Below are 7,929 nucleotides of genomic sequence, written 5' to 3'. Positions count from 1 at the left end.
GGGGGGGGGGGGGGGGGGGCGGGGGGGGGCGGGCGGCGCTCCCGCCGAGGGTTCGGATCCCACATACAGACCGGTTCCCGCTCACTGGCTGAGCGAGGTGCGGGCGCAGCACCGAGGGTTGCGATCCCGTTGCCAGTCCCAGTCCGGTACGGGCGTGACACTGAGGGTTGCGATCCATTGCTGGACACGAAAAAAGACAAAAAGGAAAAAAATAATAATAATACAGAAGGTCCATGGTGAAAATGAGCCCCCTCCCAGCCTGGACTCTCACGCACCCCACAGGGGTGACCTCCAGAGGTTTCTGACCGAGGCTTCTATGCACAAGCTCACGTAGGTCCTGTTTAAGCACAGATTGGAACATCTTTAGTCACATATTCATGACTTTCTCTTAATTAAATGCATATCGATTGACGGGTAAGTCAGTCACTTATAGCATGCTTTCCTCCTGCCGGTGCTTCTAGAATGCATTGGTGCACCTGCATCTTCACGAGGAATGTCTTCAGACAGTGCAGAACACCCCTGGTCAGTGTGGTATCTGAGGCAGAAGATACTGGGCTTCGTGTGTCCGTGGAGTTATCTCAGCCATGTTGTTTTGGGGAGTGTGTGGGACAGATGTGACTTTTCTCTCCCTGTTTGCTTTCCTGGGCTGAAGTATGGTGAGTCTGCTTCTTGGTGAGATGAGACTCCTGCCAAGAGCCACAGCGCCACTAGCTAAGGATGAAACCAAGCTGTGGGGAGCATGGCCTGGGGAGCGCCTGCTTCCTGGGTCTTTTCTCCTCACCATTGTAATGCAGGTTTGAGAAGAGGCATCCTCAATAAAATGTGCGTCTCACCTTAGAACAGCACTTCCAAACGAAACGTGCTCATTTTGAGGACTACTCGGAAAGCGTGGAATTTGCCCTGTCTGAGGGGGTGCAATCTGCAGGTGGGGCAGCGCACAGGCCTCTTCGTGGGGGCGACTGTCCCTCCCCATCCACTGCAGCAGGGCTTCCACTGTGGGAAGGCTGGTCACCGAGGGCAGAGTCCGCAAGAGGGGCAAGGCCAAGTGGTGCCTCCCCAGGCTGGCAGGAGACCATCAGCAGAAAGGGGTGCCCTGCAAGCTGGAGACCACTCCCTGGACCTTTCACAGCATCTTAGCTGCCGAGCCCTTTCGCAGCAGCCAGTCACGGCAGCTCAGAAATGCGCCTCCATGGAAGAGACAGACACGTGGAGGAAAGCCCCACAAGGGGGATTTGATGTCCTGCCCGCAGCCTCCTCACTCGGGAGATAGGCGACTCCTCAGGTTCACACAGTTTGTTAACATGGTCCAGAGACCACTCTGCTTCCTGCCTTACGTGGAGAAGTTACCAAACTGCTGAAGAATACGGAGTTGCGCCTTTCCCTGGAGTCCAAGAATGAACTCTGTGGGCACACTTTGGGGGCAGTGCCCACTTCCAGCTGCTTCCAGATAAGGATTGCAGGTGGAATCCATCTTTATGTTCCACTCAGTAAAATAGTTTAGACAAATTTAAGAAAATGTTGAATGGTGATAGTCTTTGAAATAAGTTTTCTCTAAAAGAAAACAAAGCATTGTTGATAGTGGCAAAAAACTGGTAACAGTAATTGTCTATTAAGAGGGAAATGAGCGAATTCTGGTGTGACCAGACCGTGGAGCACTGTGTGGCCATGGACAAGTGTATTGGGTCTGTACCAGTCCACTAGACATGGCACTTGGTGATGGATTCAAAGTCCAGACAAGTCTGTATGACCTGATCCAAATCTCACATGACAGTGCGTAGGAACCTAACCTAACCTGCAGGAGGGTGTAAAGTTTTATGCATAGGGCATGAGCAGAGGCTGGTAACGCTGTTCACATTCCTAAACAGGGTATCTAGCTACAAGCCCTCCAATGTACAGTTCTGTGACATGTGCGTAAAGCATCAGAGATAACCACCCAGGGTATCAATGGTGATTAACTTAATCACCATTGGGTCCAGGTGATTTTTTTGCTGTCTTTATATTACTTGGTTTTATTCAGATATTGTTCATAACCATGTGTTTATATAACTAGAAAAAAATCCAGTAAAGCTATTTTCATTGTGTGTGACAAGAAAGCCTTAAAATAGCATGAAACTCAGGCCCCCCTATTTCAGGTAGCATCACATTTAAGTGAGAATGTGTTACCTTTTTAATGTTATTTAAAGGAGAGAGCGAAGCCTGCCTTAGCTTGGCTCTAGCTTGAGTGGCTTTGAGTTAGGTCTTTTGTTCCCACCCCATGTATAAAGCTGGACTTTCCCTTCCTGCTGGGAAGCTGTTTTCCTGAAGTGAGGCCCTGGTTGTTCCTACCTCAGGACGACAGAGACATCCCCTTCCTTTTCCTCTTGGGCGGAATTGGTCACCTCTCCACCTCCCTCCCAAGGGAGATCTCCAGTGACCAGTGGATCTTCTCTGTAGCCGGGCTGCACCAGGAAGGGAGGGGTAGTAACATTCTGAGGTTTCTGACATTATAATTCATAGGATTTAATCAACTGCATGGATCATGTAAAAAGTCATTTTATTAGCCATGCTGACAGGAAAAAATTCCCTGTTAGGACACCATAAAATGCCTTCCATTTGTAGGGGGTAGTGGCTGTTTGCCACAATCAGAGTACAGGCAGAACCTTCTTGGAAATAAGTTCCATGATTTCGCAATTTTCATTTTAAAATATTTATGATTTGACCTTAGATTTAAATGATCATAAAAATATGACTACATTATAACACCTAGCATTTTAATTTAGAATTTTGAAACATTGCATAGGCTTTTTTTTCTTTACGTTCTGTCTAGGATTTAGCAAACCAGTGCTGAGTCAAGGCAGCCATGAGGTACTAATTAAAGCATTTCAGCCTGTTTCTACCTCCTCCCCCACTGAAAGGTCATCATCTGTGTGGTTTTGAGAAGTCACTACCAAGTCTATGACCCTTCACCTTTCCCCTTTCTGACCTTTTCTGTCTATGGGGCCCATGGTTGCCCTGGCACGCTCTGACTAAATCACATGCCTCTGTCATTGTGACTTGGTGGCCCATATTATTTTTCCCACAGTTTTTGCCACTGGGAATAAACCACACTTGATTCTGCCATTTAGAAATGAAGTGATCTGCAGCCAGGCACACCATGCCAGTGCCTTGGGCCCTGGCCAGGGACCTAAGGAATGGAGAAGGGGTCTGGACCTCTCTCCCACAACCAGGAACACCGCGCCAGTGCCTCAGGGCCCACCTGGGGACCCAAGGCATGGAGAAGGGGACCGGACCTCTCTCCCACAACCAGGCACACCAACCCAATGCCTCAGGTCACACACAGTGACCTGAAGTATGGAGCCAGGGACCAGACCCTCCTCCCACACCAGGCACAAAACGCCAGCATCTCGGGGCCCACCTGGGTACCTGAGGTATGGAGAAGGGGACCGGACCCTCCTCCCACAAACAGGCACATGGCGCCAGCACCTTCGGTCTCACCCAGAGATGCAGGACATGGAGAAGGGGACTGGACCCTCCTCCCACAACCAGACACACCAAGCCAGCTCCTTGAGTCTCGCCCGTTGACCCGAGGCATGGAGAAGGGGACTGGCCACCCCTCTCACAACCAGGCACTTGGCGCCAGCACCTTGGGGCCTGCCCAGGGACCAGAGGCATGAAGAAGGGGATCAAACACACCCCACAGCCAGGCATACCGCCAGTGCCAAGGAGCATACCAAAAACAGCACCTCCACGTGGGTGGCCCACCACAGCCACCACAATAACCATGGCTGCCACAAAAGCGGCTAGATGCCACAGCCACCACACAAATGGTCCACCAACCACTGGAGTCCATTCACACAAGAAAAGTCACCAGCAGAGACAAGCTCTATGATAATATTGGGGAACCTGATCACATCTGTCAGCATTGGACAGATCATCTAGGCAACAAATGAATAGAGTAACCATTATCCTTTCAGAAGGAATCTAGGGCAATTGGTGGGGGTCTTGGGGGAAGGGGAGAGATTGGACAAAGGGGCATAAAGAATAACAATTTGTAACAATATATATGCTAGTAACACTGATTTGATCAACATATCTCAATGTTCAACCCCCACATTATCTATAATCGATTTTTATTCAATGCATAAAATAAATTTTTTTTAAAAAAAGAAATGAGGTGATCTGGGCTTCTTACATGTTTTTAAATGTTTGCTTATGGGGAGCATGTGGGTTGTCCTGGCCAGTGTCTTCCAGGGACCTGCCGTTTGCCCTTTGTGAGGAAGTGCCAGGTCAAGGGGACCTCGCCCCCATAGAGCCTGGGAGATTATCCGCCAGAACTCGGCCTCACAGGACCCACCACATGATTACCACCTGTTGGTGCCAGGGGAATTTCTAGAAGAGTCTGAGAAATGAGCAGCTGCCTTGGGCTGGGCCAGAGGTGCATCAGAGGAGGGGGGTACAGGAGGGGGTTCAGGAGAGCTTACACGGGCATGTGTGTGTGGCCATGCGTGTACACGTCTGTGTGTATGCAAAGGTATATTTGGTGAACTGGTAAGACCCATCTGATGGGATTGGAGCCCTCATGCCTCAAGACCCTGTGTCTGTTGAGACCAGGAGTGTGTGTGGTTCTGTTCAGACACTGCTTGTGACAGTCTCAGGTACTCACTTTCTGGTCATTCCTCCTGTGAAGCCCTGCCCGTGCCTCCCTTCCCACTGACACTTCAGCGTCTCTCTCTGCTCTTTGAGGCCACTTGGCCTCCACAGAGCACATGGTATGGATCCTCTGGGTCTACCATTTGCCTTGAGGCCCTCAGGCCAAGACCCTGCACAGGGTCTCTGGGCACGGGGCCTGGGCCTGGTGGACAACCCAGTACAGGCTCAGGGGCCACAGCGTTGGCAGTAACGCAGGAGTTCACTCAAGTTTCAGGAAACCCGTCGTGTCATTTTGAGTGGGCTTTTAACACTTTTGCCGGTCATGCCAAAAATAAAAAATAAAAGCAACCTAAACCTACCCCATCTATCCCTTCTGATGGACAGAGATGCCTAAAGTATGACAGAGGACTAGACACAACTTCCCTGAGGCCACTGAGTCCAGGCTGGGTGCAGGGCTGGTCGCTGCCACTTCCCATCCCCTCCACACTGGGTATGTGCCAGCAGCTGGCTCTCACGGGGGCCTGGAGTGCCTCTGGACCCCTTTGCTTCCTTAAAAACCATTGAGGCTTTTACAGGCCACAGAGGGAGACTTCAACGGAAGCCTCGCACTTGCGGGTCAGAATGCGGGGAGGTCTAAGGGCCACAGCCGCAGTGGCAGGGGACATGGCTGCCTCTGTGGCGTTCACGCAGGAGACAAACCTCCAGGAGCTGGCGAGTGGCCTCTGGTTTGCTGAGCACAAACCACTTGCTGGGGAAAAGGGAATGTGAATAACAGAAGAAGCACCATTTTTTCCTCCAGTTTTCAGACCCTTCAAAAACTCCTATAGTGTGAACAGTTCTCAGTGGAGCAAAGCAGTGAGTGGAGAACAGCAGACCTGCCCCGCAGACGTGGACTGCCTGATCACTTAAGTGCGCCTTCTCTTGTTCCTATTCTGTTTGGGAACTTTGTGTTCTAATAAAGGGTTCTTTGGGTATGGGCTTGTAGGGAAAGTGAAGGAAAATGGTCAGGGCCCCTCAGATGTTCAGAATCTTGCCAAGCATTTGATGTAAATATGCATGTATGCCAAGGTGTTCCTTGGCTATTGACATGTAGTTGTGCATGTGCACCCAGGTGTCCTGGGTTATGGACTTAAGTATAAAGGACGAATGGCTCTGATCCACAGGGTCCCCCACTCCCGGGATGCCCTGAGAGGCCACTGCTGCTTCTGCTGCTGGACTGAGCTCGTGTCATCTGCCAGTGGATCCCAGGATCTTTCCCAGTTACCTAGAGCATGGACCTGTGTGTGAGGGGTCTGGTGACCCAGCCTGGGATGTGAGGGGTTTGTGACCAAGTCTGTACAACGGGCTTGAAGGGTTTGTGAACTCTAAGCCCTAACTTTACAGGGCTGGAGCAGGCAGCTCCTGTGCTCAGAAGGTGGCAGGCTGCAGGACAACCTGCACAGCTGTATGAGGTTCCTGTGGCTGCTGTGTCAAAGGGCCACAGACCTGGTGGCCTAAACAGCACACTGATTCTTGCATGGTTCTTGAGGACAGGAGTCTGACATGGTCTCACTGGGCTAACATAAAGGTGTCGGCAGGGCTGGTTCCTTCTGGAGACTCCAGGGGAAATTTGTTTCCTTGCCTTTTCCAGCTTCTAGAGGCTTCCACATCCCTTGCCTCCTAGCTTTTTCCATCTTCAAAGCTAGCAGTGGCCAGGGTTAGTCCTTCTCACATACCATCACTCTAACCCTCTGCAGCTGGGAAAGATTTTCTGCTCTTAAGAACACCTGTGATGACATTGACCCACCCAGGTGATCCAGAACAACCTCCACATTTCAGGATCATTAGTGTGGCCACATGCGCAAGGTCCCTTTGCCTGTGTAAAGTAACGCATTCACAGGGCCTGGGGATTAGGACATGACATCTTGGGGGGGGGGAGTGTTATTCTGCTAGCATGGCTAGCTAGGATTAGAACGTGAAATGTGTTTGCAAGTGGTTTCTGAAGACACAAGAGGAAAAGTCGTTAAGAGTTTCCTTTCATCTTTTTTTCTGAAAATTGATGGTGAAGTGGGATTGTTCACTGAGGCCAAAATGGTCGACGTAGGGAAAGAGAGCAGGGGACAGATTTGAATTCTGGAGTAAGTGGAGTATACAATAAGCGGGGAGCATGTGGAAGGGCCACCGGTCACTGAGACACAGGGTCACTGTCTCGTCATGGTTGCAGGGGACTGCCCTGTCCCAGGCAAGTGGCTCCTCTCTGGCCAGGCCTTGGGCTCTCGGAACCCTCTGCACTGCCCTCGAGGCGTGGCCCGGGCCCACTGCTCTCCTTGCAGAGCTTCCCTGTGCTGCCGCCAGCCTCATGCCCCTGACTGTGCTCGCCAGCACCTCCCTGCAGGTGCAGGTGCAGGTGCCCAGGCGGCGCTCCTCGGGGGTCTCACAGGATCGCATAGCCACACCCGGTGGAGCAGCTCCTGGCGCTGGTGGGAAGGGGTGGCCTGGGTTCCGCCTGGGCATGTGAGGTGGGGGCTGCTCCCGGCGCTTTCCCTGGGGCCTCAAGGACGCCAGAAAGAGCATTTCCTGGTGAGGGGCTCTCCATGTAAGGGCTCCTGACAGAAGGCACAAACAGCTTTAAAAATCTGAGAAAACACTCAGGAATCACAGAGCTGTCTGATCAATTTATTAATGGGGACTAAATATTTAGGGAACACTCCTAACCTCTGAGGTTGTTGTTAGCAACAGGCAGTAATTTTACCTTGAGTACAACTTGGGTTTCTGTGTGTTTGCAGATTGAGGGACACCTGTGAGCCCTGGCCCCACAGCACCCAGTGAAGGGCCCTGCCACCCTGGCTTCCAGAAGTAGGAAACGCCCACTCCTGGGGCTGCTGTGGGGCCCAGTGGGACGAGGTAAAGGGTCTTGGCCAGGGTCACACAGTCTGTGACACTGAGGTTTCCGCTCCTAAAAACAAGAGCCTCCTGCTACTTTATCCTAAAGTTCTCAGTTTTATTTTAGACTGAGCTGTGTAGTTGGAAACAAAACCACAGTGCCTGGAAAATATAGTTCTGAGGCAGAAATAAGAAAATCCTACTCTGTAAATCAAAATGCAGGGAGGACGGATGTGTGGGAGGGGGGCTCATGGGGCCTTGACTCCCTACCCCCACCCCCTCAGGGCATGGCCCCACCTTCTCCCTGCAGGTTCTTCTCCAGCCGTGCTGCCCACATAGCTGCTCTCTCCTGTCAGCACGCTCCACATTCGAGCTGTGCTGATGTCTGCCTGCCTCTCCGATCTCAGTGTTTGATCTCTACACTCACACTCGTGTTTC

General features: G+C 51.5%; 1 protein-coding gene across 6 annotated transcripts in view; it reads left to right on the top strand.

Annotated features, from left to right (window-relative positions):
- The window catches only part of BANP (BTG3 associated nuclear protein), a 104,629-nt gene that overhangs the window by 91,874 nt on the left and 4,826 nt on the right, over positions 1-7,929 (top strand). The gene's annotated exons all lie outside the window — the stretch shown is intronic.

The sequence above is a fragment of the Galeopterus variegatus genome, unplaced genomic scaffold (assembly GCF_000696425.1).
Source record: "Galeopterus variegatus unplaced genomic scaffold, G_variegatus-3.0.2 Scaffold2240, whole genome shotgun sequence".
NCBI lineage: Eukaryota > Metazoa > Chordata > Mammalia > Dermoptera > Cynocephalidae > Galeopterus > Galeopterus variegatus.
Note: the sequence above shows the minus strand (reverse complement) of the source record. Positions and strands in the feature narration are given on the sequence as shown.